At 41.4% G+C, this 11,055-nt stretch overlaps 1 pseudogene; it reads right to left on the reverse strand.

Annotated features, from left to right (window-relative positions):
- Positions 1-1,453: 1,453 nt before the first annotated feature.
- On the reverse strand, positions 1,454-3,811 carry LOC130520063 (uncharacterized; annotated as a pseudogene).
- Between the last annotated feature and the right edge of the window lie 7,244 nt (positions 3,812-11,055).

Here is an 11,055-nt window from a genome sequence, read left to right on the forward strand (position 1 = left end):
TTTGAAACCAACTGAACAGAGCTAACTGGGGTAACCTTTCTATGGACAATAAAATAAATGAGTGGATTCTGGCTTAATTTTTTTAAAAACTGGATATTATGTAAATTATTTCTACAATATATATAAAATAATCTGCACAAAAATATGTAGCACTTTAACAACTTGTATAAACCTTTTGAATAAAATGATTTCAAACACACTCACCCTCAAACACCAGCTTGGTTCCATTTCCAAACAGAATGTGTCCACATGCTGCAACAGCACAATAGTAGGTCCCAGTCTGAGAAGTGTTCAGGTTCTTCATGGAGAAGCTGTAGAAACAGGTGTTGGTTTTCTCTCACACTGCTTATTCCCGCCTGTATGGCTGTACATGAGTCCCAGTTGAGATGGTCCAGAGTTTCTGAACCAGTAAACAGTGTTTACAGTAAACAGTAAACATGGTTTTGTGGTGGAAGAATTAATATTTTGTTCAATAAATGTATCGAAACTCACCATTTTACTTCCGTTGTCATTTTTTACTGTATGTTTTAGCATGCGCCTAATAATACGGTGTGCCTTATGTATGTTTTAAATACAGAAATAGCACCCGTAACTGAGACTGCGCCTTTTATTACAGTGAAAATATGGTAGTTCAAAAGTGCCATAATAATCTTTTCAAAGATTATGATTATGCCATAACCATAATATTTGTAAAGATTAGGCTTTATGATTATGGCACTTTGTGATCAGTAATCACAACATGATGAAAGTGGCACAACACAAGGGGAGACACACATGAGGTGAACTGACACAGGGGTGGCACAGTTATGTAGGGGCTAAAATGGCTGCCACAAAGCAAGAAGGTTCCTGCAGTCAGGGTTTTTTTTGTGCAGAGTTTGCCTGTTCTCCCCGTGTCCATGTGCATTGACATTAGAAGTGAATGAGGGCATGAACAGTTGTTTGTCTTTGTGAGTTAGAAGTGGGATAAGCGGCCACCTGTCCCCTAAAAGGGATAAAGAAGTCGAAGACTGATAGAGGGATGGACAAAATCCCTTGGCCAGTTTTTTCACAATTCTAATAAAACTGTTGAAGGTCTTTTGTTGCAAAATAAAATTTAATTGATTATATCTTAACAATGGCAGCTGTGACTGCTTTTCATCATGCTGAATGCTGATGCACCAATTAGGAAGCTAACCAAGGTCTGCAGATTCAAAAAGCAGCAGACAGATGTCAAGGTTTCAGTTGTATTGGGAATCTTGAGCAGGTAGTAATTTTTAATTAAATCAAAAATTAATATTTGTATTGTGTTCAATTTTGTTATCTGTTTTGTTAGTCTTTATGCCCCAAGTTTCACAAAAAAAGGTCAACAAAGAGAGCTAAACATTTTCTAAACTGCTGGCAAATTGGATCCCAAATAAGCAAAAATCGTTCCTGGGAAAAATGTTCCGGGAAGGAGAGACCACGGTGGCCACAGCAGGAGTACGCCAACCCTTTGGATAATACTGCCCCTGCCTTAGCATTTCTATGTATCCAAGACATAGCCTGCTGCTGTTTACATGGTCATGATCACATAATGGAGCATTTGTCTCATCCAGTGGGTGTTTTGGTCAACTTAATAGTCCGATGGATATGAATGCTTGTGAAAACGATTGTTGCAGCTTTTGACTTCACAAATTAAGGACTGCAACAGCACGATACAAGCTTTGTCTTCATAAAATGAATATAAATATATGGAGGTAATCTATCATTTGTCGACATGGCCAGGAAAAAACAACTTTATTAGGAAAACTTTGCCTCATCGAGATTGATAAATGATACAATTGAAAATGTAGAAACCGGTATGAGTAAATACAAAATACTTAATTAGGTCCTGTTTTAACCTGCAATGACAACAAGACATCTACAGCCTCACAGCAGAGTACACACATTCATTCTGTCTGTTCTGCATTGATCTGTTGGGCTGGTTGTTCCTCAAAGCTGAATAATGGAGGTTGTTTTCCTCTTGGTAGCCCTGGAGATATGTTATAAAGGGTAAGTTAGTGTGTGTAAATAAGGATTATTTATACATATAAACTTTAAAAAAAAAAATAATCAAAATTGTCTCCACCTCTGCATTTGCTCTGGATGAAGCTTGGACTCTTGATTGAGAGTCTGTTTTAAAACACAGGAAGAGATTTTTTCAAAGTAATTTTCCCAGTTTACCTTTAAGAATCTTCAAAATATATTGCATCAGTTACCCAGAGAGTGATGACTGTTTTTCCTCTTTGTCATAAAAACTGAAATGGATAATAAAACAACCACAATGATGGTAAATATCCAGGCCGAACTGAGGAAATACACCAAAACAAGATGGTTTCCTTCATCTGTAACGAGATGCATCAGAAATTGTGATATCCGCGATGCCGTTTCAGACAATCATTTAAGTATTTCAACAAATTTGTCCTCTCACTTTATATTAAGCTAGTTATGATGTCATTACTGTGTAATTCAGGGAGACAATAGACATCACCAGTCACAAATTATTTTATAAAGTAACAATATAGAAGCAGAACCTATACTGACATAAAAGGAATGAGTTAAAGTGATACTTTGACCACAAATATTATGTTTCTCCTCATTTCTCCTCATTTTAGATACTGAAAGCTCTGTGTAAACAGAGAATTGGGGGATATTTAGGCCATATCTGTTTGAACTGGTAAATGTTTCGATAAAACACTATATATAAACCAACTGAACAAAGCTAATTAGGATAACCTTTTTATGGACAATTAAATAAATTACTGGATGCTGGCTTAATATTTTTAAAACTAGATAATATGTAAATTGTTTCTACAATATACAGAAAATAATCTGCACAAAATTAGAGCACTCACCCACACACCAGCTTGGTTCCATTTCCAAACAGAATGTGTCCACATGCTGCAACAGCACAAATGTAGGTCCCAGTCTGAGAAGTGTTCAGGTTCTTCATGGAGAAGCTGTAGAAACAGGTGTTGGTTTTCCTCTCACACTGCTTATTCCCGCCTGTATGGCTGTACATGAGTCCCAGTTGAGATGGTCCAGAGTTTCTGAACCAGTAAACAGTGTGATCCCCATCACAAGTCCACCCAGTATGTACTGTACAATTCAGCGTCACAGAACCTTCTGCTTGGATAGAATGTGATGCTGACTGATCTATGGTCAACCCTGAACCCTCTACAATGACATTATAACCTTCTGTAAAGTCAAATACATTTAAATACTGATTTACACAGTAATAGGTGGCTGAGTCTGATAACTTCAAATCTGTTATTGTCAGATTAGTTCCATTGTTACCAGCATGTAGTTGGAAACGTGGATTGGTTTTGAAGTCATTAGCACATCTACAATATTTACTTGATATCTTGTACATACAGATCAGAATCGGCTGCTCTCCCAGAGTTTCTTTAAACCAAGAGATCTGGTAGAAAAATCATCTCTGTGAAGACACGGCAAAGTCAGGTTCTGTCCAGGTTTGACCAAGATATAATTGGTCTTCCAATTCAAAGATGGAGAAAATTCCATTGTAGCTGTCTGAGCTAAAATCAAAATACAATTAGAAATGAACACCGTTTAATGTTTAAATCTAGAATTTTGCAAATGATGCCATAAATAAACAAAATACAAACAAAAAAGAAATCCTCACCAAATTTCTCCAAACATATCAGCCAGAAGATCAACTTTGCAGATGTCATCTTGCTCCAAGTTTTGGGCTGAGTGAAGAGAAGACTGGTCCTTTTTAAACTGATAAATGCTGCACTTGTATCTGATTGGGCAGCCGGAGATGACTCGAGGCTGTGACATACAGGAAACACGATCACTTGTAATGTCAGATTTGCTTGATAAAATTGATGTTGGAGAAATCAAAGGAAGATTTAAAGGTTAAAAAAACCCACAAGAATTTTTTTGGATTACCTTAAGAATAGGATTTTGCATCATATATAAATAGAATTCAATTTGAGTTGAGTTATAATGTGCATCATTTCTAACCAATCAACAACAACCAGCCAACCAACCAACCAGCAATCATTCTTTTTTATTTTTTCATGTTGCAGTAATGCATCTAGTGAATGCTCACTAATTATTATGACAGACAGCTTTTGGAAAATGATGCAGCAACGAGGGGTAGCATGGGCTCAAACAAGATTGTTCACGTAAGAGGGAGCAGATTCCGGCATTAGTCTGTCGGTCAGCATGAATGACATGATCTTAATGTGGGCAGGTACAGTAGACCTCTATCAGCAATGAGGTGGCATGGGCCTGCTTTCGTTGGACTATCTGAATTGGTGGAAATATGGGAGATCACCATGACTTGTATCAGCATTTGTAGGTTTAATGGCCTGGTTTTTCTGAGGTTGGATATGGCAAAGTGACGGGATGACAGGGAGACTGATGCTACATGATCACAAAACCTCAGATGGTCAACAATCATGACTCCAAGGTTTCAAACAGCCTCGATAACAGGCAGGGGCCAATTTTGTGATCTATGTTTTGATGAATGGATAGTTTTGCCAAGGAAAGAAGGAGCTCATTTTCACCATGGTTAAGTTGAAGGTGGTGGCCCTGCATCCATGCGGATATGTCTGAGAGACATGGTGAGATCTAGTCTGAGCCTGAGGGTTAGTCTGGGGAAAATGAGACGCCGAACTGGGTGCCATGTGGAAAGCAGTGGTATAAAACACCATGGGAGACCATGGGATGATTTGCCTGAGCAATGTTGCGTATATGGTAAAGAGCAGCAGCCCCGGCACCGATCCTTGGGTGACCCCAGTGGAGAACTAATGATGAGCCAAAAGTTGATCATGCCACGACACCCTGAATGAATGCCCAGATAGGTACAATTCAAAACAGGAAAGTCAGAGCAACAGAGCTGAGATCCTCCATATATTCACTATTCATGAAAAAAGTTCATTTGATTGGCTAGCAAGAAGTGACACTGACTGCCCTTGTTTGGAAACCATGAACACGTGCTGAGTGGCTCGCACCTTGTCGAACAAGCTCAAGTCCACACGATGAAGATTACGTCAAAAGCAATTTCTTAAGAACAATTTCTTAAACCACCTGGCTTCTGGGTTAAAGTTCTTGAATTTGGCTTAAAAGGGGGGGAGGGGTCTACTTAATTAGCAACACAAGAGAGATAAGCACACCTTTATTCACCATAACTGGAAAATGTTTGAAAGAGGGGTTGATTTTGCTCTTACAACAAAAAATTGTGCCCCCATTGCTTTAATTACTGGTTGATGGGATCCTCTGAATATTCTTAACAATGAATTTCACATGAACCATTACAATAATAATATATCCTCCAAATTTCATCTTGCCAACATTAGCCAACATGCATGAAACCACTCTCTTGCTGCACACATTTGGATGAAACAGTTGAATCCTGCTATGTTGTAGTTGATCATGATCCTTTTCTCTTGTGAAATTAACTCGACTGATCACAACAGAACCTTTCTTAAGAGAACGCCGCTACAATGGAATATATTTGGTTGTTACTTCTTTGTGGTCAGCTTTGAACAGAAACTCTGCATAGACTTCCTGTCAGCAGCCACACAGACAAAGCACACGTTAAAGCTCGTTAGACTGAGAGCTAATCTTTTACTGGTAGCCACACTGATGGGGTTGTGTCATGCAATATGTACATTTACAAGAAACAGCTAAAAAATATAGTAAAGTATAGTATTGTTTGTCCTGATTGGGAAACATTTCACACTAACTGTTTAACAGAAATGAAATCATAGCCATTCTGTTCCGTTGAAAGGATACAGTAGAACCTTTGCTTTTGAATTTAAATATAACAGGCGTAGGTGAAATATCAGCATCACCATCTTTGATGACATACTTTACTATCTCATACTTTACTAGCTTTAGATAGCAAAGCTGCTGACGTCGATCCCAAACTATGGACACCATATAGGCCCAATTTTGTCCCATCAAAATGAATTTCATAAAACCTTTGGACTGTGGGACAAAGTCGTCTATCCAGAAAAAAACAAAGGTGACACGGGAACTCCACTCCCAAAGACCAAAATTCCTGAACCTTCCTTGTACAGATCTGATAAAGTGTCTGTCTTTGTGGTGGTTTGCGACACCTAACCACAACCACATTGCCTCTTATTAGAGTTGAGTACATTTGATGTGGATCTAAACTGAAAAACATTTTTTTATTTCTGTCAATTTTCAAGCAAGACTCGAGCAGGCTGCCCTTCCTGTATTCAACTTCTGACTTGTTTTTCCACTAATGGAAACTTTAACTCTGAGGTTTGCGCCACCTTCACCGCAGCAGTGAAAAGTAAATGTGAGACGTAACATTCATGCTCAACATGCAGAATATTTATAGATTGTCTTTATGGACACTGAGTTGTTTTTGTTAAAGAGACCCATTTCCACATCCTCGGAAAAAATTATCCAAAAAGTTAAATTAACTTAATTTCCTTTGATTTACCTTTGATATATAGTTTACATTTCCTCTTAGTTTTATAATTGATACTGAGTTCCATCATTAATGGGATTTTTTTTTTAACCCGACAGCAGCATAACAGAGGTCACCTCCATCATGGCTCTGTTAATAACACAGTAAAAAACCGGAGAAAAGGTTAGTTTAATAATAATTAATTATTTACCAGGTCATATGATTCTTTCAAAATAGTCTAGCGATAAGTTACCGTGGTGTCAGCACCTGCAGAAACTGATGAGAGGAGGGCTCAGGACGCAGCCTGAGCATGTGCTCACTCTGAACACGTTTGATATGTGGGCTAGAGAATTAATTGAGAATTCAGTAAAAAGATCAGAATATGTGCAGCATTCACATTTGAAGCGATATGTTACATTTGTCAGTTTACGTTTTGGATGCAGCACCAGCAGAGAGGTTACTGCGTTCAAATGAAGCACACCGTGATTGTGGTCTGTATGTGCTTGAATTGTCAAAGCTGTGTTCAGATCACACTTCCTGAGTCATGCAGCTTGACAGCAGGAGGTTAGTCGCACAAAGGAAAAGGAGATCAGCTTAAACTAGTCTGTTAACTTCTTTGTACACTTCTACGCTTTATTTGCAGAATTATTTTCACTCTTTGCTCACATGCTCAATATTTGTGTGCAGTTAGCTACCTTTCAAAGAACAGTTATGCAGATTTGTTGGCTGACATGCAACTGTGGCAACAAAGACCTGCATTACAAAGGAAATGCTGTTTGAACAGTTGTCTACTGCAGCCACAAATTAGTTAAATAGACAGAGACTGCAGCAGGTATCAGCAGCAACGATTGCTTGTTGTACTCAAGTTGTATGGTGGAGATTCAAATGTCATGTAACTGTGGAAAAATGGGATTTTCTTACAGGCAGAATTAGAAACATTTGAGGAGACATCTTACTCTAAACCGATGACACACAAGAACTTTTCCAGTTAATTTATTTTGTACAGACTGAGAAAAATACAAAAATTAAATACACTCATGAGGTGACCTTACAAACACTTGCACCGCCCTCTTCCTTTGTGGGAGACATGTAAAACACAAAAGCCATGAAAACGTCAGAGCCAACAAAGACCATCTAGGTCAAAACCCGTTTTGACATCCTGTACAAGAGCCGATAAAACCACCATGATGAACCTGATGCGAGTGAGCTTGATCAGAGCAGGAGCTCAGACACAAAGTGAGAAAATGATTTTCTTTCAACTCAGTTGGCTGCAGGATGTTTACACATCAACACAGGTGTTGGTGGGGAACAACGCATCTTTATTTTTTTCATTTGAAATAGAGAAAAGAGATTTAACAAAAACATTAATTAGGTATATACAGTATGTATGTGTATATATGTGTGTGTGTATATAAATATGTATATGTATGTGTGTATATACAGTATATATATAAATATGTGTTTGTGTGTGTTCCTCAAAACTGAATGTCTGTCAAGAATGACCTCAAGAACAACACAAATTACATTATATCTGTGGGTAAAACAGTGCTCCCGTAGTGCATTCACATCATCAGGGCAACATATCAGGTGTGTAACTGGTCATATGATGAACTGGTCAGAAACTGAATATTTGACATAAAAGACTTGGATCGTAACGGCGTTGAGATGAGCGAGCTCTGTGCATGGACCCAACATCTGGTTGGGAATTATACTGCATTACCTGGTGGGGCAACAGTTTCCTAGCGGTGGCTGCTTTAGCCTAAATGCATACTCCTCACATACTTGAGTAGGCTGTATGTTGGATAGACGAAAACAGAGTTATGGTCTAAGACAGAGGCATGAGAGGTCAAGTGCAAGAGAGTGTGACACAGAGAGAGAGAGAGAGAGAGAGAGAGATTTGAGATTTTACAAAAATACTTTATTTACAGTTTACACAGGGGCACAAGCGCCCTGCTCAGAACATGAAACCAACGATAAAATAAAATAAATACTATAAAACAGCGATACAACTATCCCATAAGGGGTTGTGAAAATTGCAAATTGTCCTCTTTTACAGTGCAGAGTACATCATTGAAACACCATATTTCACGAAAACGGCTGAGGTCATTCATCATTTTATAAAAACAAAACTCCAACCTCAGCCTGTACCGGGTGTTACCACGCCACACTGAGGCGGCCTCACAATCTTCGTTTTTTTCAATTTTGTTTTTTCTGGAAATGTAGATTGCCATCTTGGCTTCTCCACAGATAAAATTGAGTAGCTGCCATTTGTTTTGAGCAGCTTTCCTGTACCCTGCTCCATAGATAAAGCCTCTGATAGAGAAAGTTTCATTAAAACCATTAAAAACACCTTTTAAAACATTAAAAAGTACAGTGAGTCGTTCACACTCACTGTACGCGTGAAATACCGTCTCCCGCCCTGGGCAGAACGGGCACTGATCCGACACTGCGGGGTCCAATCGAGAGAGGTAGACATTTAGTGCCACAGCTCCATGTAGGATCCTCCACTGGAGGTCCCCGGTCCTCTTTTTGATGGGGGGTTTATATAGGACCCTCCATTGTGGCCTGTGTTCCCCCAGCCTGTCCGTCCACACAGAGGCCGCTCTGTTGAGTAGCCCTTGTCCAATGATTGTCTTACAATGTTCACATATAGAGTCTTATTATTGGTTCCGTGGAGGCCCAGTTTGTCCTTGCAGAGGGCCTTCAGGAGAGGCCCGCTGAGCTCCTCGCATCCAGGGTTCAGCTGGAAGTCGGGGAAGAAGTCCGTGGGGTCCGACTCAGCTCCCCCTCCGCCGTACCGCCGGAGAAGACTTCTCTCTCTCACAGAGAGCCTCCTCCTCCACAGTTCCAGGGTCCTCTCCACCACCCGTAGTGAACGTAGCCCCAGTACAGCGCTCAGGGTCCGGGCGTCAGCCAGTGCCGGACCAGCTGCCTCCACCAGCTGCTTCAGTGTGACAGTCCTGGAGCCACACAGCGCCACCATCAGACCGGGAATGGCGCTGCTGCAGACATCCAGTCTGCCACCGTGAACCAGGGGCTCCTTCAACAGCCAGTGCAGAGAGCTGGGCTCCCGGATCCTCTTCCATTTAAAAAGAGCACAGGATTTAAAAACACTCCGATAAAAAGCTGGCAGACCCCTTAAATTTAATCTTTTGAAATCAGTTAAAAACAGAGCAGCATCCAGTCCCAAGTTGCTCACACGTCTGAGTAAGCAGCTGGCCACATCCTTCCACACTAAGTCAGGAGGTCCCGTCAGGTACCTCTGCACAAACCATAGCCTGAAGGTGGCTGTTCTACTGGCCAGGTGGATGAGGCCCTGGCCCCCTTGGTCTCTGGATAAAAACAGGACTGACTGTGGCACCCAGTGGTAGCCGCCCCAGAAGAAGTTAACCAGTTTCGCCTGGATCTGGGACAGCAGGCCTGGTGGTGGCTCTAAACAGGCCAAACGGTGCCACAGCAGTGAGGTTGTTGATGACTAAAACCGTTCCTCTGAATGACATCTCGGAGTGCACCCACTTCCATTTCTTTAATCTTTCTTCGACCTTTTCAACAACATTCTCCCAGTTCTTTTCTACCATGCGTTCATTTCCTAGGTACACTCCGAGATATTTAAGGCCATCCCTCCTCCAGGTCAGACCTTGAGGGAGAACGGGGAGGCCCTGACGCCCCTCGCTGATGACCAGGGCTTCGCTCTTCCCCCAATTCACCCTTGCAGACGAAATCTCACAGAAACTATCGGTGACATTTAAAACTACATTAACGTCTGCCTGGTCTTTAATAAAAATGGCCACATCATCGGCATAGGCAGATAAAACCACATTACTGTTAAAACCCGGTAAAAACAGACCTTGAAGACAAGAGCGTAGTCTGTGGAGGAGGGGTTCCAGGGAGAGCGCGTAGAGCATCCCAGACAGAGCACAGCCTGTCGGACGCCTCTACACACTCTAAAAGGAGCACACAAGCTGCCATTGACCTTAAGGACACTCTCAATGTTACTGTACAGTACCTGGATCTTGGCTATCAGACCAGCACTGAACCCAAACCTCTCCATGGTTCTCCACAGGAAGTTGTGTTCAACACGGTCAAAAGCCTTTTCTTGATCTAAAGAAAGTAGACCAGCACTCATCCCCAATGAACTGAAGACCTCCAAAACATCCCTAATGAGGCAGACATTGTCTACCATTGACCTGCCGGGTACACAGTACGTCTGGTCCTGATGGATGACCTGCTCCATTGCCTCCCTCAGCCGGATGGCCAAGGCCTTGGAGAGTATCTTGTAGTCCGTGCAGAGGAGGGACACAGGGCGCCAGTTCTTTATGTCCTGCAGGTTCCCTTTCTTCGGCAGGAGGGTGATGACGGCCCTCCTGCAGGACAGTGGTAGGGAACCGGTGGCGAGACTCTCATTGAAGACTTCTAGGACGTCTTGAGCGAGGATGTCCCAGAAAGCCTTGTAAAACTCCACCGAGAGGCCGTCGATGCCCGGGGCCTTTCGGCCCTGCATTGACTGCAGGGCCGCATGCAGTTCTTGTGCCGTCAACGGGCGCTCCATTCGGTGGTTGGTCTCCTTGGAGACCCTGGGCAGTCCTTGACTAAAAGCACTAAAACCATTAAAACAGTCCTTGTCGTCTTTAAAATCGGTTTTG

This window comes from Takifugu flavidus, unplaced genomic scaffold (assembly GCF_003711565.1).
Source record: "Takifugu flavidus isolate HTHZ2018 unplaced genomic scaffold, ASM371156v2 ctg273, whole genome shotgun sequence".
Taxonomy (NCBI): domain Eukaryota; kingdom Metazoa; phylum Chordata; class Actinopteri; order Tetraodontiformes; family Tetraodontidae; genus Takifugu; species Takifugu flavidus.